At 32.1% G+C, this 13,520-nt stretch overlaps 1 pseudogene; it reads left to right on the forward strand.

Annotated features, from left to right (window-relative positions):
* Window positions 1–5,809: 5,809 nt before the first annotated feature.
* The window catches only part of LOC112100977, a 31,205-nt pseudogene continuing 23,494 nt past the window's right edge, over window positions 5,810–13,520 (forward strand).

Here is a 13,520-nt window from a genome sequence, read left to right on the forward strand (position 1 = left end):
CTCCAATTTAGTGTGATAATGTAAGTGCTACTGAATTGGCCAGAAATCCAGTCTACCACTCAAGGACAAAGCGCATTGAAATTGATATGCATTTTATTAGAAATAAAGTAATTGAAGGTGAAGTCAATATTTGTTATATTCCAAGTAAGGAACAAATTGTTGACATTATGTCTAAACCATTTTCATTTATTCATTTCAATTACCAAAGAACCAAACTCAATGTACTTCCTTATCCCTTGAGTTTGAGGGGGATGTTAAAGTAGCTCATTATTCAGAACTTAAGGTGAAGAAGAAAGAAAAACAAACTCAAGCTTATACTGAGCAACAATGCCATGTCAGCAATGGTTGTTAAGAAGAATGCCAAATCATATTACAGCTCAGCATCAATTTGTTAGATCATTATTAACGTACAATGCATATGTAACAAAAATATAGTTAGTTTAATAGTTAGTTCCTAATTGTTATTGAGCATGAATAAATATAGTGATGTAACAATTGATTGGTTAATGAATGAAATGTTCTGGAATTAATTAGAAATATTCTCTTTGAGATTCTCTCAAGCCAAACAAAACTTTCTTCATTTCTTTCAAAAACCTCTCAATATTTCTTCTCTCCTCCCACTATTTTTCTTCTCCAGTGTGTCAAGCTGCTTAAGGAGACTTTTGTTCGCCTCTTTGACTTCCATTAACTTCTTCCTCTTTTGATTTGCTTAGCAGTGCCTTTCATAACCCCATCTTCTGCCTTATCTAGTGCCACCTCTAAGGAAGAAAAACTTCTTTTGACTTTCTCCAAAGCCTCTGCCAACTGCTTGTTGTCAGCCCTTGCTATATCAAACTTTCCCTCTAGAGCTTTATAACATACGAACACTTTCACAATATCACAATTAATTTGTTCAAACAGGTCTTTATCATTAAATGATCTAGAATCATCTTTCATGTTACTGCTCTTGTAGTCAGATTTGTGAGCAGTGTCGACTCTGCACTTTTTTATTATTTGGTATTCATCAATTTCCAACTGGCATTTGCGCTCCTGCAATCTGCTAAATCATATCCGAAAAATGAAAAATTAAAAGTAATTCGCGGTCAGAGATGACGATTAATGAGGTGATAATTTGAATAAAAATAAACAAAATTTATATAGTGATATGAACCTCAATCAGTATTAACTAACTCTAAACTGAATAAAAATTGAATATGTGAGGAGAAAATTGAAAAAGAAATCGACAGACTAATAAAGGAAAACAACAACGAAACAAAAACATGAAAAATGAGGCTTACTCAGTGTTAGGTTTGTTACGAGTGAGCTCTTTTGGTCCCGTCATGGCCTCTTTCTTCGAAGAAACAGAGAACGATTTAAGAGAGAATTCAAATGAAATTTGTTAAACTAAATTATAAAAGGCCCAGAATCCATGAAAAAATATAGGCCCAATTAAAATATTGCTCATAAAATAATCTAGACTTATTCTCTATAAGAACGGTAAAGGTACTAAAGATTCTAACAAAAGTATTTAAATGCAAGATATGACAAAACATAAAAAATGTGATTCATGAAGGAAAAACCTAGGTCCATTTTTTTACAAAGAATGACCTAACTCTACTCTTTACAAAGAATGACATAGGTCCACTCTTTACAAAGAATCATCAACGTCCACTCTTTACAAAGAATCACCAACGTCCACTCTTTACAAATAATGACCTAGGTCCACTCTTTAAAAAAAAAAATCTTAGGTCCACTCTTTACAAAGAATAACCAAGGTCCACTCTTTACAAAGAATGACCAAGGTCCACTCTTGACAAAGAATGACCAAGATCCACTCTTTACAAAAAATGACCAATGTCCACTCTTTACAAAAAATGACCAAGATCCTCTCTTTATAAAAAGTGAATAAGATCCCCTCTTTATAAAAAAAAATGAACAAGATCTTTTCTTTAGACTGAAAATAATGCTTATACTTTTATTTGATTGTTGTCATTAATCTGATGGAAGAAGTAAACACAATTTTAAAAAAAAAGATTTTCAATTTGAGTTTGAAATTTTACTAAACTTTTATCGCTTAAATTGTTAGGGCCTAGTAATAAGTTGGTTGGGGGGTGATTGACACTAAAAAGTGTGCATTTAATAAGGATAAAATTATTAGTTTTTCACTTATTGTGTCGATTAATGCGTTCATTATTTCTGAATTATTTTAATACTCCCCAAATATATTTTATGTTAAATTAATTTGTAATTTTTTAATTTTTATCTTATAAATATTTTTCATGAATAAAGATGAAATTGGAATTGAAAGCGGGAATAAAGAAGAACTACTGAAACACATTTGAGGAGATATAATAATAAAAAATAAAAAATAAAAAAAATATTTCTTTGAGATTCTCTCAAGCCAAACAAAACTTTCTTCATTTCTTTCAAAAACCTCTCAATATTTCTTCTCTTCTCCTGCCATTTTTCTTCTCCAGTGTGTCAAGCTGCTTAAGGAGACTTTTGTTCTCCTCTTTGACTTCCATTAACTTCTTCCTCTTTTGATCTGCTTAGCAGTGCCTTTCATAACCCCATCTTCTGCCTTATCTAGTGCCACCTCTAAGGAAGAAAAATTTTCTTTATGACTTTCTCCAAAGCCTCTGCCAACTGCTTGTTGTCAGCCATTGCTATATCAAATTTTCGCTCTAGAGCTTCATAGCATACAAACACTTTTACAATATCAAAATTAATTTGTTCAATCAGGTCTTTGTCATTAAATGATCTAAAATCATCTTTCATGTTACTACTCTTGCAGTCAGATTTACAAAGAATGACCAACGTCCACTATTTACAAAGAATGACCAACGTCCACTATTTACAAAGAATGACCAACGTCCACTCTTTACAAAGAATGACCTACGTCCACTCTTTAAAAAGAATGTCTTAGGTCCAGTCTTTATAAAGAATGACTTAGGTCCAATCTTTACAAAGAATGACATAAGTCCACTATTTACAAAGAATGACCAAGGTCCACTCTTTACAAAGAATGACCAAGGTCCACTCTTTACAAAGAATGACCAAGGTCCACTCTTTACAAAGAATGACAAATGCCCACTCTTTATAAAAAATGACCAAGATCCTCTCTTTATAAAAAAATGAATAAGATCATCTCTTTATAAAAAAATGAATAAGATACTCTCTTTAGGCTGAAGATAATGCTTATAATTTTATTTGATTGTTGTCATTGATCTGATGAAAGAGGTAAACACAATATAAAAAAAAAGATTTTCAATTTGAGTTTGAAATTTTACTAAACTTTTATTGCTTAAATTGTTAGGGCCTAGCAATAAGCTGGTTGGGGAGTGTGATTGACACTAAAAAGTGTACATTTAATAAGGATTAAATGATTAATTTTTCGCTTATTGTGTCGATTAATGCGTTCATTATTTCTAAATTATTTTAATACTTCCCAAATATATTTTATGTTAAATTAATTGGCAATTTGTCAAGTTTTATCTTATATATAATTTTCAGGAATAAAGATGGAATCGGAATTGAAAGTGGGAATGGAGAAGAATTATTGGAACACAATTGAGGAGATGTAATAATAAAAAAATAAAAAAATAAAAAAATAAAAAAATAAAAAAATAAAAAAGAAAAAAAAAAGAACAAAAGGACAAAAGAGCAAAAGGCAACCATGTTTTGATTGCCTGTGATGGTCAGAAGGCCATCACGCCTTCTGGCCATCATGCTTCTCAACATTCATTTAATTAATACAAAAATAAAATAATAATAAATTAAATAAGAATAAAAAGAATGAAGAGGAGGCAATTGTTGCCTATAAAAGCCGGAGTATAGAGAAGCCAGAGAGCTATTATTTTTTGAGGAGCTTAAGCCGAGAGAGAATAGAGTGTAGCTGCAGAATTTCATTCTTTCTTTGTTTCTTTTCTTTTCTTGTTTCCATTTGTAATCAACTTTCTTGTAACGTATTTCAAAAGTTTATCAAATGAATAGAGTGTTGTGTTTTCTTTCAATATGAATAGCTAATTTTATTAAGCTGAGGTGAAGGGTGAAGCTCAATGTTTCAAACTATTAAATTTATTATTTTCTCAAATGAGTTTAAAGTTTATTTTATTCTTTTCTAGTTATTTTTATGTCATATTAATTTATAAATTTCTTTGGATATGTATGGTATTTTGACATAATGTCGACACATTAATATAGTTTGGCACATTAGGTACTTTATTTGATATTTATCCACACACATAGTTAGTTGAGAATTAAATGATATAATAATTAATTAGAAAAAGTGAGGCTAAAAATGAGAGAGTATTAAAATTATAGTTTGAATACTGAGAGTGGATCCCGTAGCCTTAACTTATTTTTAAATCAATTTAAAATAATTTCTTTGCCCAGCAATTAATTTTCTTAGTTTTACTAAATTTAAAACTCCATGTGGTTCGACCCCGGTTTCACCGGGTTATATTATAACTAGACATTCTTATACTTGAGAGTAATACACTTTTGAGTTGTGTCAAGTTTTTAGCGCCGTTGCCAGGGAGTTTTCTAAATTTGGTATTAGTTTGTCTTTATTTTATTTTTATTTTATTTTAATATTTTTGTTTTGTCGTTACCATCTTTCCGTGATTCTATTTTATTCTCTTTTTGTAAAACTTCAGTTAGCAACCCTCTTCTTTTCAAACCTTAACATTATCCTCAAAATTTGTGAGAAACTTCAATTTAGCCCAGAAACCTTTGCAAATCAGTCCACAAATCGAATTTATTTCTTTAAATTTCTGCAATTTACTTTACCCATTTATTTTAAATGGTCGGTTCTACCGCCTGACTGTTATTTAAATTTTGTTAATTTATGTATTTTTATTTATATTGTCGGTTCTACTGCCTAACATTTTAATTTCAGTTTATTTATTTTTGTGCATTAATTTATTTAATTTTATGTTTTATTATATCGCTGGTTTTAAAATACTGCCTAAACTGTTTCTTTTAATTCCTTTGTTTATGGCTGGTTTCACCGCCTAATTTATTTATTTTATTTATCTTCAGTTTGTTTATTTTTATTTCGTATTTTTTTACTTATTTAAATTCCAATTTATTTTCATATCTGTAATTTTTCATTTAGTGTTTTATGCATCATTAGTTTAGCACACATCATTAGCATTGCATGCATCGTTGGTCTCGTACAAATAGTGACAGATTAATTAGAAGATCACCTTCACCACCCTTAAATATTGCTGACATAGGAGCTGAAAATTTTTCGGAGCACGAAAATGACCAAGCCTTGCAAAATCTTCATGAACAACCTAGGACTCTTAGAGACTTCATGCATCCTACTAGAACAAGGTCACCATCATGCATAGTTTTCCCTCCTGATGCATCACGTTTTAATTTTAAACCTGGTATCATTGAACTTCTTCATACTTTTTATGGTTTTGAGTCTGAAAATCTATATTTGCAATTAAGGGAATTTGAGGAAGTCTGTAACACATGTACTGATCAAAATTGTAGCATGAATATAATCAGGCTTAAGTTTTTTCCTTTCTCACTAAAGGATAAAGCTAAAACTTGGCTACAAAATCTTAGGTCAGAATCCATTCGAACTTGGGATGAAATGCAAGCATAATTTTTGAAAAAATTCTTTCCACCCCACAGAACAAAATCTTTCAAAAAACAAATTACAACTTTCACTCAAAAATCAGGAGAAACCCTCTACCAATGTTGGGATAAGTTTAAAGAACTACTTAACATTTGCCCACACTACGATTTTGAAACATAGAGATTGTCTTATTTCTACGAGGGATTAACATTTCAAGGTAGACAAGTTATTGAAATGATGTGTAATGGTGAATTTAGGGATAAAAGTCCTAAAGATGCATTAGACTATCTTGACTATATAGCAGAGAATGTACAACACTGGGATACAGTTGGGTCTTATGAGTCATTAAGTAATCCCCAGTCATCTCCATCTGGTGGAGGCATGCATAACCTTAGGGAAGACCATGATTTTCAAGCCAAATTTATATCCTTAACTAGAAAAGTCGAAGCATTAGAGTTGAAAAAGAATGATAATGTAAAATCTGTTCAAAATATTTTATGTTATGTTTGCGATTCTACTGACCATTCTATGTAGGACTGTCCAACTTTGCCAGCTCTGAGAGAAAGTTTGCAAAAATAAGTAAATGTCGTTGACAATTTCAAAAGGCCTAATCCAAATCCATATTCCCAAACTTACAACTCTAGTTGGAAAAACCACCCAAATTTTAGTTGGAGAAATGATAATGATGCACTCGCAACCAGTTCCTCCACGTCAAAATTTCCAAAATTCCCAGAGTTACCAACCCTTTGTCCCACCACCAAGAAAAACTCTGGAAGACACATTGCATTCGTTTATTGAAAAACAAGAGTCAATCAATAACCAAACGATGCAAACCTTAACCAATTTGACATAAATTATCTCCAAACTTACATCTGCTCTGACCATGCATGAAAAAAGAAAGTTTTGTGCTCAACCTGAACAAAAACCCAAGAGTCAACAACATCCTCAAATGGGAAATTCAGGAAACCAAAACATGAGTCAAGTCAAATAAGTTATAACCCTTCGTGATGGTAAAGTGGCCTAAAAACACATTGTGGACCCTCGTGAAACTAGTAAAGATTCAATTTTAGAAAATATGGAAGAGTCTGTCGAACCTTTAACCCATGAAGAAATAACCAACTCTTCTCTTGTACCCCCATTTCCTCAAGCACTAATCAAGCCAAAGAAATCAAACCACAGTCCAGAAATTTATGAAGTTTTTAAACAAGTAAAGGTCAACATTCCTCTACTGGATGTCATTAAATATGTACCTTCTTATGCTAAATTTCTGAAAGATCTGTGCACGGTGAAAATGAAACATAAGGTGCAAAAGAGAGCTTTTTTAGCAGAACAGGTAAGTTCAATTCTCTCAACCAATAGTGCTTTGAAATACAAGGATCCTGGTTGTCCAACTATTTCTTGTACTATTGGGGATCATAAAATTGGACATGTTCTACTTGATCTTGGTGCCAGTGTTAATTTGCTTCCTTATTCAGTTTACCAACAACTCAATCTCGGTGAGTTAAAACCAACTTCTACCACTCTTTTACTTGCTGATAGATCGATTAAAGTTCCAAGAGGAATAATTGAAAATGTATTAGTCCAAGTCGATAAATTCATATATCCTGTGGATTTTATTGTTTTGGAAATGGAACCAAATGCTAATGAATGCAAACAAATTCCTGTTATATTGGGTCGACCATTTTTAACTATTGTTAATGTTTTGATAAATTACAGGAATGGATTAATGAATTTATCTTTCGGCAACATGACACTGGAACTCAATGTGTTCAACATGTGCAAACAACCTTACCACCAAGAAGATGATGATAATGAGAATGAGGAGATTGATCTCATCGAACCAATCATTAAGGAACACATTCAGGATGGGAATTTTACAAACTCTGCTGAAATTTGTTTTGCTGGTTCTTTTGAATCAAGTAAGGAATTAGATTTTGATACTGCTAACATATGCCCTACACTTGATTATATGCAGGTACCTATAAGTGACAATGACCAATCGAACTTTGAAGATACGATATAACCTGAAGAACCAAATGAAGAGGAAGCACCAGAACTCGAATTAAAGCCCTTACCAGAAGAATTGAAGTATGTCTATCTCGGAGAACAACAGACATATCCGGTGGTAATTTCTTCCCAGCTCACGAATAATCAAGAAGGTAAATTGCTATCTATACTAAAAAAGCATAAAACTGTATTTGGTTGGACCTTAAAAGACATAAAAAATATTAATCTTTTAAAATGCCAAAACAACCTGTCAACCACAAAGAAGATTAAACCCTCATATGAAAGAAGTGGTAAAGAATGAGGTCTTTAAACTACTAGATACATGAATTATCTATCTTATCTCTGATAGTAAATGGGTAAGTCCAACACAAGTAGTATCAAAGAAATCTGGAATAACTGTTGTAAAAAATGAAAAAGGTGAACCAATCCCAACATGAATTCCATCTAGTTGGCGCATGTGCATTGATAATCTAGAAAAAGTTTTGGAAAGGTGCAAAGAAAAAGAGCTAGTTTTAAATTGGGAAAAATGCCATTTCATGACCACTTCTGGAATTGTCTTGGGCCATGTTGTGTTTTAAAAAGGACTTGAAGTTGATAAAGCCAAAGTTGAAGTCATTTCAAAATTACCCTCACCAAAGACAATTAGAGAAGTCCATTCTTTTTTAGGACATACATGATTTTATAGGAGGTTTATAAAAGACTTTAGTGTCATATCTAGACTACTTTGTAACCTCCTAATAAATGAATGGACTAAAGATTGTCAACAAGCTTTTGAAAAAATAACTACTCTTTTGACATCAGCCCTAATAATGCAACCCCCTGATTGGTCTTTACCTTTTGAGCTAATGTCTGATGCTAGTGATTATGTCGTTGGCGCTGTTTTGGGTCAAAGAAAGGAAGGTAAGCCCTTTTTCATCTATTATGCGAGTAGAACTTTGAACAGTTCTCAAATGAATTACACTACAACTGAGAAAGAACTAATTGCTGTAATATTTGCATTGGATAAATTTCGTTCATATTTAATTGGTTCATCCACTATTATTTATTCTGATCATGCTACTATGAGATATTTAATGTCAAAACAAGATGCAAAACCAAGGTTGATACGATGGATTTTGCTACTTCAAGAATTTAATTTGACAATTAAGGACAAAAAGGGCGCTGAAAATGTTGTTGCAGATCATCTTTCAAGACTTACAAATGAGTTTTCAATTGAAACAACACCCATCAATGATTCTTTCTCTGATGAATTTTTATTTTCTATAAACAAAATACCTTGGTATGCTAATATTGTTAATTATCTTACAACAGGTGAAATGCCATGTGACTGAAGTTCCCAGGACAAGAATAAATTCTTAACAGAAGTGAGAAGGTTTTACTGGGATGATCCATACATGTTCAAGTACTGCTCTGATCAAATTTTTCGAAGATGCATACCAGACGACGAGGTAAGTCGGGTCATTCAATTTTGTCATTTTGAAGCATGTGATGGCCATTTTTCTTCAAAAAAGACAGTTGTAAAAATATTGCAGTGTGGATTTTATTGGCCTACATTATTTAAAGATTCACATGCATTTTGTAAAATGTGTAAGAATTGTCAAATGGTATGGTCTATTTCAAAGCGAAACATGATGCCTTTAAACCCTATCTTTGTCATTGAAATATTTGATTGTTGGGGAATTGATTTTATGAGCTCTTTTCCATCATCATTTGGATTTGTATACATTTTGGTTGCTGTTGATTATGTTTCAAAATGGATCAAGGCGATTCCTTGTTGGCACAATGATTACAAGATTGTGATCCGCTTTTTAAAAGAAAATCTTTTGAGCAGATTTGGAATACCTCGAGCCATAATTAGTGATGAAGGTAAACATTTTTGCAATAAGTCATTTGAGTCCTTAATGAAGAAATATGGAATTACACATAAAGTTGCTACCCTTTATCACCCTCAAACAAATGGTTAAGTTGAATTAACAAATAAGAAGATAAAATAAATTTTAGAAAAAAACAGTTAATCCAAACCGTAAAGATTGGTCTCTTCGACTAACTGATGCACTTTGGGCATATCGTACTGCTTTTAAAATATCTTTAGGAATGTCACCCTATCGGCTTGTTTATGGAAAATCTTACCACTTACCTGTTGAACTTGAACATAAATCATTTTGGGTCGTTAAAGCTTTTAATTCAAATCTTGATGATGCTGGTAATGTGCGTAAATTGCAATTAAATGAACTTGAGGAATTAAGGAATAATGCATATGAGAATTCCAGAATTATTAAGGCAAGAACTAAATTTTTTCAGGACAAAAGAATTTCTCGGAAAACATTTGAAATTGGTCAAAAAGTGTTGCTTTATAATTCTCGTCTTCATTTATTTCCAGGGAAGTTAAAGTCAAAGTGGAATGGTCCATTTGTTGTAAAAAATGTGTATCCATATGGAGCTGTAGAAATTGAGAATCCAAAGGATGGTGTCACATTTAAAGTTAATGGTTAAAGATTGAAATTATATCTGGAATACCAACCACGTGAAGCAGATACCGAAATCAATTTGAGTGACCCACCAAATTTTTATTAAGCCATTTCATTTGAACTTTTTATGAATTTGATTTACTGTTACTTTATCATTTGAATTGTTTGATTTTTTTTCTTTTTCCTTTTCCCTATGTCTTGAATGGAGTGCATTACATTGTTTTAATTGTGTGTTGTTTGACAATTGTGATTTAGCTCACCAAATTTTTATACTTGTCATGAGTACCTCCATGAGAAATTTCCTTTTCGATCATCTTAAAACGCTTTTACATGTAAAATTTCATTTGAGGAAATTACTCCGATTTTGTAAATCACATCTCATTTGGGATCTACAACCACTAGAGTTAGTATCCCACATGAAAGATCTAGAAAAAAACAACTCAAGGAAATAGAGGATGGTATTTATAATATGCAATTGGAACTGGAGGTAAATTCAATAAAAGGACGAAGGTGAGTTATATTCCTTGTGTGTTTTTGTTTTATTTTGTTGTTCTTCTTCGCTTTTGATTTGATTTTGCAGATTTGATTCGTTTTGTTTTGATTCACTCTCCCATATAAATGGCAGATAACGGTACTTCGTGACTTTTTAAGTCGGTATTCTTAGTTTCCCACAATAACTGAAACCTCAATGTCAAGCATGGAAGAAATACAACAAAATTTGCATCAACGTTTTCCTTCTCTCCCTCAAAATACTCTTAAGAATATTTACAAAGCTCATTGTGAACGACTGCGTTTGTTAATGATCAATGGGATTCCTGCTGACATTCGCTGGTTAATTGAAGCAAATGTCCGATTGGCAGGTGAGTTTTCTGATCCATTCATTTCTTACATGCCTGGTTTTGGTAAAAGTACATTTGTTAAGAAAAGAAGAGCTAAGCGACTTGGCTCTGAATATTCTCACTGTGTAAGACTTGCTTGCAAAAAGCCATGTTGTAAAGCTTTAGGAATGGTTTCTGTAAATTCTGAAGATAAAATCAAATTCGTTAAAGATGGCATGAGTGAAGAATCGTTGGATAATATCTTACGATCTCTTGAGACGCATCCGAGCGGATATGTTCAACGTGAAATTCAAAATTTGTGGAAGTTGTTCTAAAAGGAAAGTGCACAATTTAGTCTTGAGAATCTGACTCTAAAAGACCATGTTTGCCAGTTTATAAGAAAATTGGATGGAAAGCATATCCTCGACCCATAGAGGGCGTTAAAGCCGTTACTGGACGTAAAACTAGAGGAAGATGTGAGCCACAATCACAACTACCAGTAAATATCATTTTATTTTACTATTCTTTTATCTTTTGCATTATTATTATTATTGTGTCTTTTTTTTTTATCTAATCACTGTTTTTTTTCTTTTTACTATTTTCCTTTGAATTATTAAGCTAAAAGCTTCACGCGTCATTTGACAAACACACCACCCCATTTACAGATGTATATCATTATGTCCATTACCAAGATCCTTAAATAAGAGCTTATTTTCAAGCACTCCTAAATTGTTTCTTTTTAGAATTTTTCTAATGGCAGCAACTTCAAGCAGTCAACTTAAAAACATTTGTGTGCATTCTGGATTTCGCTATGGAAAGTATAAGAAGTTTGTTCAGGCAGCCGTAGATCTTGGTCGTGGTATAGCATAGAGGAAACTACATCTTGTATATGGAGGAGGTGACCGAGGGTTATCAAAACTTGTCTCTGAAGCTGCTTTCATTCAAGGAAGCCAAGTGCTAGGCATCATTCCAAAAGCCTTAAAACCTTTAGGATGTCTACCAGACCCACAAATTGGAGAAGAGTTAGTTGTCTCAGGTATGCAATAAAGAATATCTGAAATGTTAAATCATGCTGACGCTTTCATTTTCTTGCCAGGAGACCTTGCAACTTTGGAGGCGCTAATAACATTTGCTTATTGGGCCCATTTGAATATTTATTAAAAACCCATCGGTCTGTTAAATGCTAATAACTTTTATGATAGCTTAATACCATTTCTTAATCATGCAATTAAAAATTACTTTATTCCATCCTCAGCGAAAAAACTCTTCATTTGTGCTCCTACTGCTAATGAGTTACTTGATCTTTTGTAAGCTTACAAACCAGAGCCAGATCCCATGACTTTGGCGTTGGATTGGGCAACTGATGACTATGGCAGTAACTCTTGTAAAAAGTGTAAATTAGATTTAACTCCCCGTTTGTAAATATTTCCACAATGGCCATGTGATATCTTCTAAACTCTACTCTTTTCTTTAGACATTGAGGACAATATCTCTTTCAGGTTGGGGGGAGGGAATAATTGATAATTGTGGAATGTCTCAGTCCTAGTGATATTTTTACTAATTTTTGTTGTAAAGACTAATTTTGGATAAAAATTTGAGTCGAAGATGGTAGAATATAGAATGTAGTGTCTCTAGAAATGCATCTTCTTAAGTTTAGTGTTTTGTTTAAAAAAAAATGTCTTCTAAAGTTTTGTTCTCTGTCTTTTTTCTCTTTTTCTCTTAATCATCTCCCTTAAGTTTCTACAATCAGTCCTAATTTCTTATAGTGTTTCTTTAACAAAAAAAAAAGTTTTCTTTTTTGGTGTGATCTTTTAACATTGGATAACATGACAATTTTTAAATTTTGGTATTTGTATTATCTTTGGCCTTGAGTTATGTTACACTATGTTTTTCCTTTTGCATGTTGAAACACAAATTGAGAAATTGGATGAGTGAAACTGATTAAGCAATTTGGAGGAATGTACATGTTATGAAAAGACCAAATGAGTTTTTAATCCTATTATCATTAGAGAGTAACCTTGTTTGCCTATACAGCTTCACAATTTATTATACAAGATCTCAATATTTTCTTTTAAAAAAAAAGTTTGTGTAGCCATATCTAAAAGTCCATTGAACTAGTGAATATGAAAGATTATATAGAGCCCTAAAAGATGACAGAAGGCTATCTTTGATTTGTTTGAGTCTTTCTAGCTAACCCTATTATAAAGAATCCATAGTTAACCCCTTTGAGCTTTTGAAATTTTTTTTTTCTTTGGTAACCTATCATATTTTCCTACTCCAATGAGGAGTATCACCTTATGTTTTATGTTTTCCATCACCCAATTATGTTTGAAAATAGGGATGATTATGTATTCCTAATAATGGTGCTATAAAAAAAAAGATGATATGTATATATGAATAAAAAAAAAATCCAAGCAAAAAGAAAAAAAACACCTTGTAATCTCCAAAAAGTCTCCTATTTTTTAAATATATATTTTTGTTTTCCTTATTACATTTTTTTTGTTAGTCATGACCCTAACCTACGTTACGTCCTAATAAAAGTTCTCGATTTTTGGGAACTATAGTATGAAGTAAAAGCTAGTAATATGGACTAAAAGATGTGGTGATGCATAAAAATAAAAATAAATTTTGCTAGTAATTCCTTGGACTTGAGAT

The sequence above is a fragment of the Citrus clementina genome, unplaced genomic scaffold (assembly GCF_000493195.1).
Source record: "Citrus clementina cultivar Clemenules unplaced genomic scaffold, Citrus_clementina_v1.0 scaffold_2, whole genome shotgun sequence".
NCBI lineage: Eukaryota > Viridiplantae > Streptophyta > Magnoliopsida > Sapindales > Rutaceae > Citrus > Citrus x clementina.